Source organism: Symphalangus syndactylus, chromosome 1, assembly GCF_028878055.3.
Source record: "Symphalangus syndactylus isolate Jambi chromosome 1, NHGRI_mSymSyn1-v2.1_pri, whole genome shotgun sequence".
NCBI lineage: Eukaryota > Metazoa > Chordata > Mammalia > Primates > Hylobatidae > Symphalangus > Symphalangus syndactylus.
Genome location: NC_072423.2, coordinates 78,344,151 through 78,355,087, shown reverse-complemented (window position 1 = coordinate 78,355,087; position 10,937 = coordinate 78,344,151).

Below are 10,937 nucleotides of genomic sequence, written 5' to 3'. Positions count from 1 at the left end.
CCGGGGAAGCAAAACCTGTGGGTTCTCGTGGACACTCCAGAACTGAGCACTTATTTCTCAGTCAGGCATGAAACCAATGAGTGCTGAGCAGACAACTAATGTTGCAATTAAAAAAAAAATCAAAATAAATTGCTAGTTAGGTTATGGGGAGTCAAACTCTCACTCACAACTGGGAGTATTTAGGAGGTCAACCATCCTGAGGGATTTCCTCAGCACACACGAACATTAAGAGTGCACCCTTCATGCACCAAGCCCTCTCTCGTTCAGAGGCAGGAAAGATGCAGGAGGAGTCCTCACTGTAGGAGGTAGCTGGTATCAGCAGCAACCTGGCTGCTCGGCACAAGGGGGTTTATAAGGAAAGTGTAGTTGATGCAATGCTGACCAGTTGGAAGTCACGGAAGAGGCTCACAGGCACACATGGATAAAATTAAATGTATGAGTTTAAATCTCAGAAAAAATAAAAAACCAGATGAGGCTTAAAGGGGGAAAATAATTTAATGCAAAAATGCAAACACACTCTACGAATTCTTTAAGTATCTGTAGAGATTATTTGGAAGAGTGGTCCACATTATTTACACTTGGGCTGGTGACTCAGAGATGGACGGAAACATGATCTGAAATAGTTATAAAGGAAAAAAATAGATAAAAGAGAGGCTGATGAGAGTGTGGTGTGTGTAAACTCTGTGCCTAACACAAAGGTGTTAATATACTTAATATATAACAAGTCTCTAAAAATAGGGAAGAAAAGACTACCAACAATCCCACGTAAGCATGTCAGAGACAAACAGTTCAAAGAAAAACAAAAAGAACAAATGGCTTTTAATCTCATTCAAAATGTGAAAAATTCAAATTAAAACTATACTAAGAAATCACTTCAAGACAAAATTTTAGAAGTTTCACATGTAACTACGTTAGTGTGGCTCTGCACACATTGTTGTTAAGATTCTTAAGCCTGACTCAGCACCTGTGGAGAGTTTGGCAACATTTAGCAAAGCTGCATAAGCACTAACACTTTGACACATCATCCAACATCTCAAAATATATCCCAATGTAGACTTGCAAAACATGAAGACTCATGCACAAGAGCATTGGCTGCAATATGAGAAAATGTAGAGCATAGTTCTAAACTCAAATCTCTGTAAGAATCACAATGAAACTAGATACTTGCTAATAAATAATAAAAATTGCGCAAATTGAAAATTGGGAGATGCAGCAAAGAGCATTATGTGAGAGCAATCTATGAGATTAATTATTGAAATTAGGAACTTGACACTTTTGGAGGCCAAGGTGGGAGGATCACTTGAGGTCAGGAGTTTGAGACCAGCCTGGCCCACATAGTGAAACCCTGTCTCTGTCTTTACTAAAAGTACAAAAATTAGCCAGATGTGATGATGCACACCTCTAGTCCCAGCTACTGGGGATGATGAGGCAGGAGAACCACTTGAACCCGGGAGGCAGAGTTCCCAGGAAACACCGACAGAGAGGAAATAGCACACGCCCTGCTGGTACAGCTGGAAAGTAGGTGGCTGCGGCTCCTTTCAGGGAGAGGGGCCTCCCCTCCACTGCCAGCACCCTTGTTTACAGTTCCCAGATGCCCTGGCCCCTCTCTGACACCATGAACAGCTTTAGGAAACTGTGGGCCTCACACTGAGATGCCCAGCTATGTCAGGGAGGCAGGAAGACTTTGGGGTCTGAGGGCAGTGGGGGACAGTGGGGACACTCCTGAGATGGCCCCTCCCAGCTGGGAAACCCCTCAGGGCCTCCAGGGGAGTTCAGCCATCATGGTGCCCACTGGATAGGTTTGGGTTGCAACGCTGACAGCAAGGACCCCCCTCCACCCACTGGATCAGCTGTGAGAACCCAGGGGAGGGAGGCCCAGGGACAGACAGGTAACAGCTCTTATTTGCATGCAGTGGCTCTGCCCCCATGAAGGTTTTAGGAGCTGTAAGGCGGCTTTGAAGGAGCCCAAGCTCCAAAGCAGTGTCAGGAAGTGGGAGTTGTGTCTGCACCACACCCTGGGCTCCTGTCCTCACCCTGCTCACCTCTCGCATAGGGAAGGGGGAACCTCACCCCACTCTGCTTCACACCCCTCTCTCCTCAGGGGGCTGTGACTCTGACCTACAGTCCTTCCTCTCTGTTTAGGGTAGCTGTGGCCCAGGCAGGGCTGGCTCAGCCACACACACACACACACACACACGCAACTCACTGAAATAGAAATAGTTGATTAAAGCACCTATGGGATTTTTCACAAACCAAATTAGTATTTTTATTAAAAAAACTTTTAGTGCTATCGAGCCTACATAGGAAGAGGCCTACTTATGTAATTGTTAAGAGTGTGATTTGATTAACTCTGTGAAAAATAATGTCAGTATTTTTTAAAGTATAATTTATCGTAGCTCAATTATACCATTTTGAGAATCGTATACTACACAAAAACAAAACAAAAAAACCCAAAAACATTGGGGGATCTATGTATATTGATGATTACTGGAAAGTCATTAGTGGCGGGAATTTTAAAAAATAAGCTTAATATCCATCTAATAGAGAATAAAGAAATCAGAAAGTATCTATAATATGAATTACTACACAACTGAAAAGAATACATTTAATCTACATTAGTTGGAACTAGTAATGTCTACCACGTGTTATAAAGGGAGCAAGTAAATCACTATATAATGTAGGATTTGAGCATGTTCTTTAAAACAAAACAAATCAATAAAGCCCTAAAAGGACCAACTATTGAAAGCCTGTCACAAAATCCAGAAATGATAAGGAAAATATTGAAAATTTGACTGTGTAAAAAGAAAAGCTTCTTCAAAACAAAAACAATATAAACAAAGTAAAAGTTATGACACAGACCTTAAGAAAACAAAGCTCAGTAATTATATGGAAATAATAAATGTGCAGAACATATAAAGAATATCACTAAATGAATTAGAAAACTAGTAAAACGTATCATTATGAAAATCACAGGGAGAAATACAAATGGCCAATACACATACACGAATATGCACAATCTTCCTAATAAGTGGAGAAATCCAAATTGAAAGTAAAAATGTTTTAAAATCATAAAATTGGCAAATATTGATAATTTCCTGTGTAATTAAGGGTGTGGGGAAATAGGAATTCTCATACACTGATGGTAGAAGTATAAACCATTGATTTTTTGGAACAGATTTTTAATTTTATGAAAATATCAAACATTAACATTTGCTGCAGTATTTTATTTTTATAAATCAATCATAAAAGGAAAAAACCACTGAACTAATGCAACAAAAAGGTGGATATACAGGGATGCCCAGTACAGCATTGGTAACAATAACAAATAACTGAAATTGACATAAAAATTCCTCAGTGAAAAAGTGACCAAATTATGGTAAAATACCGTATGGAATAATGATGTAATTACAAATAATAATGAGAGAGACCTATAGGTACTGATAAGCAATAATCACCAAATTAAATCTTATATGGAAAAGCCAATCAGTGAACAGTATGCAAAGCAAGATCGTGCCACGGAAACATATGCGCATGTTTAACTGTGTAGGTGAATGCAGACGAGTGAGTGGGCTGGGAGGTGGTGGGGATACATTTATTCTATAGACCTAAGCACTATGTGAATTTTTATAACGATAACACGTGTGTTTCTTATGTGAGTAATTAAAAACAATTTATTTATTTATTTTTTTTCTTGAGATGGAGTTTTGCTCTTGTTGCCCAGGCTGGAGTGCAATGGTGCGATCCCAGCTCACTGCAATGTCTGCCTCCTGGGTTCGAGTGATTCTTCTGCCTCAGCCTCCCGAGTAGCTGGGATTACAGGCATGCGCCACCACGCCTGGCTAATTTTTTGTATTTTTAGTACAGACAGGGTTTCTCCATGTTGGTCAGGCTGGTCTCGAACTCCCAACCTCAGGTGATCTGCCCGCCTCGGCCTTCCAAAGTGCTGGGATTACAGGCGTGAGCCACCACGTCTGGCCAATTTAATTTATTGAATTGAAAAGGCGTGTTTAACCCAATATAAATGTATGACTATATGGAGATAATTATTATTCATCTGAATAAAACAGCAATATAAAAACACAAATAGGTAACAGTACAATATTAAATACCATAATATCCAATCCAATATTAAAATTATATATATACACATAGAGACAGGTAGGGCTGCCAACAAATGGCCTTCATTTCTAAAATTGTGGTAATTGTTGCAGAGACCTCTGTGACTATATTGGAAACCTTGGAATTGTACACTGTGTGGGGGTGAAATTTTTGGCATTTTGATTATATCTCAAAGTTCTGTTAAAAAATGAGTGGCTTAATATTCTGTTAAGGAATGGTTTTATTTAAAACATAAATTAATAATTTCCAGTGGATTCCCTTAAAAAGATTACAGCAGGGATTTTCAGATTGCACCCACCCCCACCTCTAGAGTTTTTGGCTATTTTCTAAAGTCTTGAATTCAATGAGGTGAAGGAGGAAGAAAGTGTTTAGGAAGTCAGTGGGTTCCAGAAGAGCTGGTGCTGGGTAGGGCAGAGTGGGGAGAGACGCTCCTTTCAAATGGAAGGCTCTGGAACCCGCCAAAAGGGAGTGCAAGCTGGGGCAATCTTCCTGGAGAGCCACCAGAGAAAGGCTTCAGACCCCACGCTCCCAATGACATCCACAGACAGGGGCATCTCACTGGCTTTTAAAATCATCAGCTCTTTTTATATCGACACAAAGAAATAATGAAAAGGGGAATTCTGGTTTACAGTCATTTCATTAAATTATCCAAAGCAACTTTTGAAACAAAAGTTATAAAAGTGAAACTCAAAATTATTCTCTGCTTCATAAATACTCTCAGTGGCTCAGATATAGTTCAGGCAAACTAGCCACGGACGCAGCCAAAGCCAGGGGGTGGAGGGGGTCCCGGCGTGCTCCAGGAGGCCTCTCTGGTGGGTCCGGCAGCTGTTCCCTCTGTGCTGCAGCCCTATCTTTGCTCAGCTGGGGGCCTTTATTTTGCAAACCTCAGAATAAGTCATAAGCCCCGTGAAGACATCCAAGATATTCCTTAGGGTTATCTGAAACAAAGAAAGATCAATTCTTCTAAAACATGAGACAGAGAATTCCGATTTCAGCTGACACCGGCTGTTCTCTGTCAAAGCAGCACAGGTTACTGAAGAAAGTGAACACCCCCTTGAAAGCGGTGGAAGAAACCCTGAGAATAGCCGGGCGCGGTGGCTCACGCCTGTAATCCCAGCACTTTGGGAGGCCGAGACGGGCGGATCATGAGGTCAGGAGATCGAGACCATCCTGGCTAACACGGTGAAACCCCATCTCTACTAAAAATACAAAAAATTAGCTGGGCGCGGTGGCAGGCGCCTGTAGTCCCAGCTACTCAGGATGCTGAGGCAGGAGAATGGCATGAACCCGGGAGGCGGAGCTTGCAGTGCAGTGAGCCGAGATTGCTCCATTGCACTCCAGCCTGGGCGACAGAGCGAGACTCCGTCTCAAAAAAAAAAAAAAAAAAAAAGAAACCCTGAGAATATCATTAAATTATAATTAAATTTTATTATATGAAAATAGAAAAATTTTGTATCACCTAAAGTTCAATAAAGTGCAAAAGATACATGGCAAACAGGAAAAAAAAAACAGGTCTGGCATAACACAAAGGTGTTAATACACTTAATATATAACAAGTCTCTAAAAATAGGGAAGAAAAGACTACCAACAATCCCATGTAAGCATGTCAGAGACATGAACAAACAGTTCAAAGAAAAAACAAAATCTCATTCAAAATGTGAAAAAGTTCAAATTAAAACTATACTGAGAAACCACTTCAAGACAAAATTTTAGAATTTTCACAAGTAACTATGTTAGTGTGGCTGTGCACACATTGTTGTTAAGAAAGCCTGACTCAGCACCTGTGGAGAGGAGTTTGGCAATATTTAGCAAAGCTACATAAGCACTAACACTTTGACCCATCATCCAACATCTCAAAATCTATCCCAAAGTAGACTTGCAAAATATGAAGACTCATGCACAAGAGCATTGGCTGCAATATGAGAAAATGTAGAGCATAGTTCTAAACTCAAATCTCTCTAAGAATCACAATGAAATAATACTTACTAATAAATAATAAAAATTGTGCAAATTGAAAATTGGGAGATGCAGCAAAGAGCATTATGTGAGAGCAATCTATGAGATTACTTATTGAAATTAGGAACTTGACACTTTTGGAGGCCAAGGTGGGAGGATCACTTGAGGTCAGGAGTTTGAGACCAGCCTGGCCCACATAGTGAAACCCCATCTCTATGTCTTTACTGAGTAAAGTACAAAAATTAGCCAGATGTGGTGGCTCACGCCTGTAATCTCAGCACTTTGGGAGGCCGAGGTGGGCAGATCATGAGGTCAGGAGATTGAGACCATCCTGGCCAAGGTGGTGAAACCCCGTCTCTACTAAAAATACAAAACAAAATTAGCTGCGTGTGGTGGCGAGCACCTGTAGTCCCAGCTACTCGGGAGGCTGAGGCAGGAGAATGGCGTGAACCCAGGAGGTGGAGCTTGCAGTGAGCCAAGATTGCGCCACTGCACTCCAGCCTGGGCGACAGAGCGAGACTCTGTCACAACAACAACAACAACAACAAAAGGAGTTTGGTGTAAAGTGGGAAAAGCAAAGAAACCTGCATGGATGGGCTGAAGGGTGTGCTGGGAGAAGAGTGAGAAATACGTCTGGGGAAGAAATTGGAAATGGAGGTTTAATTTCCAAGTGATCCAAAGCGATGTATTGAAGAATTAATGTGTGACTAGGAACAGGGAGGTTATGCAACTGATCGTCAACCCAGCAGTGGGCACTCAGTTCCACTAATGAATGAGGACTGTGAGGATAGACAGAGGGGCAGGCAGATGAAGGCGTGGGTTGTACATAAAACAGGTCTACTCGATTGTTGACAAGAAACTGTTTTCAAGTTCCGTTTTGCCACGCATGGAATAGCTTTTCATTAGCTGAATTTAGTGGCATATAAAATCATTAAACTAAGGCAGAGACCCAGAGTTCCCACATGAAAACCAAATGTAAACTGGCTGTGACCCACTTCAACACCATCATTGGAAATCAGAAGCTGAGCCCTTTTCTGATGTATAAAACCTGCGTAATATTCAGTGTATTATTATTTGTGTATCTATTTCCTTTGTGATGGAAATTTGGTTTGTCCCAATTTTCTATTTTATTAAAACACTGCTACATAGAAAGTCCCCTTGCATATATTTCTCCTAATGGTAGAAATATTTTACATAAAAGACTCTAGAAATGGGATGAGATCCATGGGTTAGGAGAATTTTAAAACAGATAGGTCCTCCCAAATTGCCCTCTTACAAATCATACAAATTCATATGCTTCTAGCAGTTACAGAGAGTGGGTGTTACCCCCCACCCTCACCAACACTGAATGTTACACATGAGAGCTGAGTATCCCTTGTCTGAAATGATTGGGACCAGAAGTGATTCCGATTTGGGTTTCTGCAGATTTCAGAATATTCGCATTATATATACTTACTGATTGAGAATTCCAAATCCAAAAATTTGAAATCTGAAATGCTCCAGCGAGCACTTCCTTTGGGCATCATTTAAAAGCTGAAAATGTTTTGGGTTTTGGAGCATTTTGGATTTCGGATTTTTGGATTTGGGATGCTAACCTGTATTAAACATCTGTGACAACCTGAAAGACAAAAGCACACCTCAGTGTTTTATTTTGCTTCTTTCTGCTCACAGTTTCCATGAACGTTTTTAATCTCTGTGCTGGTGCATGCTGTGTGTGAAATGCTACTCACCCACAAACAGGTCCAGCCCAGATGACAGCTCCGCTGTGAAGTCTTTCCCATTCTCATGGGGAACACTATTTACTTCCTGATATCCAAAAAGAACGGTGCAAATATTCCCCTCAATTGCACTGTGAGGTTTTCCTTTAAAAAAATTTTATGTGGAGCCCATTTTCTAATCCTTTATTCTTTATTTCACTGGTTCCTTGTACAGATTAGGTGCAAATATTATTTGATTGGATGACTGAATGATACCACAAGTTCCTTCTAGCTCTGGGAATCTGTGTTGCCATGATTCCACTGGCCTGGGACCTGTACATGAGTAGCAGTTTTAAAAAGCAAAGCTCCTATCTTTAAATAAAACCATAAATTCCTTACTCATTACTCACACCTGTATCAGGAACAGGTTTGGATACAGGGGAAATTCCAAGGATGACAGGTATGGATCCGAAAAGACAGTGATGTCCAAGTTCAGGCTGTGCACTCCACAAGTCATCTTGCACAGTCACTGGAAGCCAGGCAAAGTCTATGGTCTCATGGCCACAAACCCAATGATTTGACCTCAGAGGGTATCCTGCATTAGAAGCAAGAACAAATCAGAGATTTGAGGAAATAGGAGAGGTCATAACTGTCACCATGTCTGCTTTCTTAACCTAAGGACTGACAAGCATCTAGCCTTGAGCCAAAAAGGCTGCAAATACATGTGTGTTTAGTAGTGGGTTGTTGCACTCCAGGGCTGGAACATGGCTTTGTACTTTGATTCTCCAGCCTCCAGGAGACTCATAAATCCTGCACTCCATGATCCAAAATAGTGGGTTTCCTTGAAAAACGTAATTAATTAATTATACATAGATTTAAAAATATTCACTTTGTAGAATAAACATAACTGACTTATACCATTTAGAAAGTTGATATTAGGTAGTTTTGACAGTTCCATTAAAATTTTTGATAATTAGGAGCTTTTATTTACTTTCAAAATTTGGTGGTAATCCCCAGTCTTCCTGTGCAAGGAATTACATTTAAGAAAAACAGTATTGCATAAAGGCAAGCAGATGAGTTTGAGAGATGAAGATAAAGACAAAGAGATATTAATGTGTCTGAACCTGACCAACACCTGAAAATAATAATAATGATGATAAGGGTACATCTAGGGCTCCAGGGCTTCATCAAAAAAAAACCTTAATCGTCTCAGGAACCTCAAAAATAAGGTACAATTATAATACTTTTACACAGATTCAAGGGATTTGCTCAAGAGCGCAACTCTATTCAGTATCAGAGTAAGGACTGGATCCAAGCATCCTGACTCCCAAATCTGTGCTGCTGAGCACTGTGCTATGTATAAATGTCATAGATCATAAGAAATAGAAACACCTGACTACAGGAACGCCCTCTGTATTTACACACTTTGGTGAGCATTAGGAAATGGGGCTACTGCAATGAAATTGAGATGAGCTTGGAAGGTCAAAAGGAAGCATTCTGCTACTCCAGTGAAATGAACATTGTGGTTTGCTCATTCTAACATGGAAAAAAATTTCTAATGTATCTACCCTTTAATTAACTCTTCCAAAAGAAGAAGCTGCAGGACAGATGCAATTAAAGGCTCAAATGGAATTATTTCTACCTAACAGAAGAGTTGCCCATTTTGTGAAACTGTGCTAGAAGGACCCAAACAATGCTGATGACAATTATCAGGATGATAAGTAACCTGGAAAGACAACGAGTGATGTAAATCACAGAGTAAGTCATGATTCATTCTTGTGATATTTTATTACTTTTACCAAACAAAACACAGCTCCTTGACATCACATGAACCTATGCCTAATGAGAATCAGTTAGTAAAATGCCCGTGACTAGTAATCTTCACCTATGCAATTAAACATTCATTCATCAAATAGTTCAAATGTAAGCGATGAATGTGTTGAATGAAAAGTACATTAATACATTAGAAAAAACATTCTATTAAAAAGACATTATTTGTATGATAAAGAGATCACCATTTTTGTACTTTTTCACAAACTTACAGAAAACTAAGTCAGCTTACACAGGTGAATCTTAAAAACCTCTAACCCAGAATGTAAAGTACATTGGCCAAAAATGCTAACTTAACGCATTTCAATACTACAGGATTCATGTAGGTACAACTAACCGAATAAAATACTGGTAGTCAGTATAATCCTATCTGTGGTTCCTGGGGTCCAGGCAGAATGAGTTTGTTACCTTCCCACCTCACATTAGCCAGTGTTTTTTCCGTGAATAATAAAAACAGCAGGATTTACTTGCCTGTCCAGAAAAGGTCATCACTTCTGTGTGTTCTCCTGAAACAGGTGGTGGCTGGGTGAAAAGGTGGACAGCATTAGGGCTGGAGATGGGGGCTCCAGCATCTTGGGTGAGCTTCTGAAACCTCTGCAACTTCCAGCCACTAAATTGAATGAGCCATGGAAAGCTTTAGCCCAATGCCCGGAACAAGGTCAGGGTTTCGTGAATGGCACTGCTCTCCTTGTAGTTCTGTCATCAGCTGCCACACATCCATCAGGAACACACATCCTGAGTTATTCTATTTATAATAAGCACAAACCAAAAGAGAGCGAACTCTAGCACACAAAGTTGTAGTGGCTAGCTTTGGAAAGGAGATACAAAGACAGTTTTGGGGTGCAGGTAACTTCTAGTTTTTGACCTGACTTGTAGTTACATGGGTGCTCGTTTTGTGATAAATTACAGAGCTGTATATTTAGGTTTCATGTGTTTTCGGTATGTCCTATGCCTCCCATCCACTGGGCTCTGCTGTTCCCATGGCATGTAGAGTAGCCCCCAGAGGCTGGCCTCCAGCTGCCCTCCTGGCCTGGCTTCCTCTCACTCTGCCATGGGCTCCTCACCGACTAGCCTCACTCCTGGGTGTCCTCAGACACACCATGTACTCAACTGTAGAAGGCATGCAGCCTCACTGCTCCTTCCCCAGGATGCCACGGGGCTCACCTCCTCCAAAGGACCCCATACACCTGGAGGAAGGGCCCTCCCTTCCCTAACCCTCCTCTGTATTTTCATAGTAGCTTTCCTTCTGCTCAGTGCAGCATATGCTGATGAATCATCCATCTTCCCCACAAAGACAGGAATAGCAAGAGCAGCAGAGAGTAGATACTCCATGAC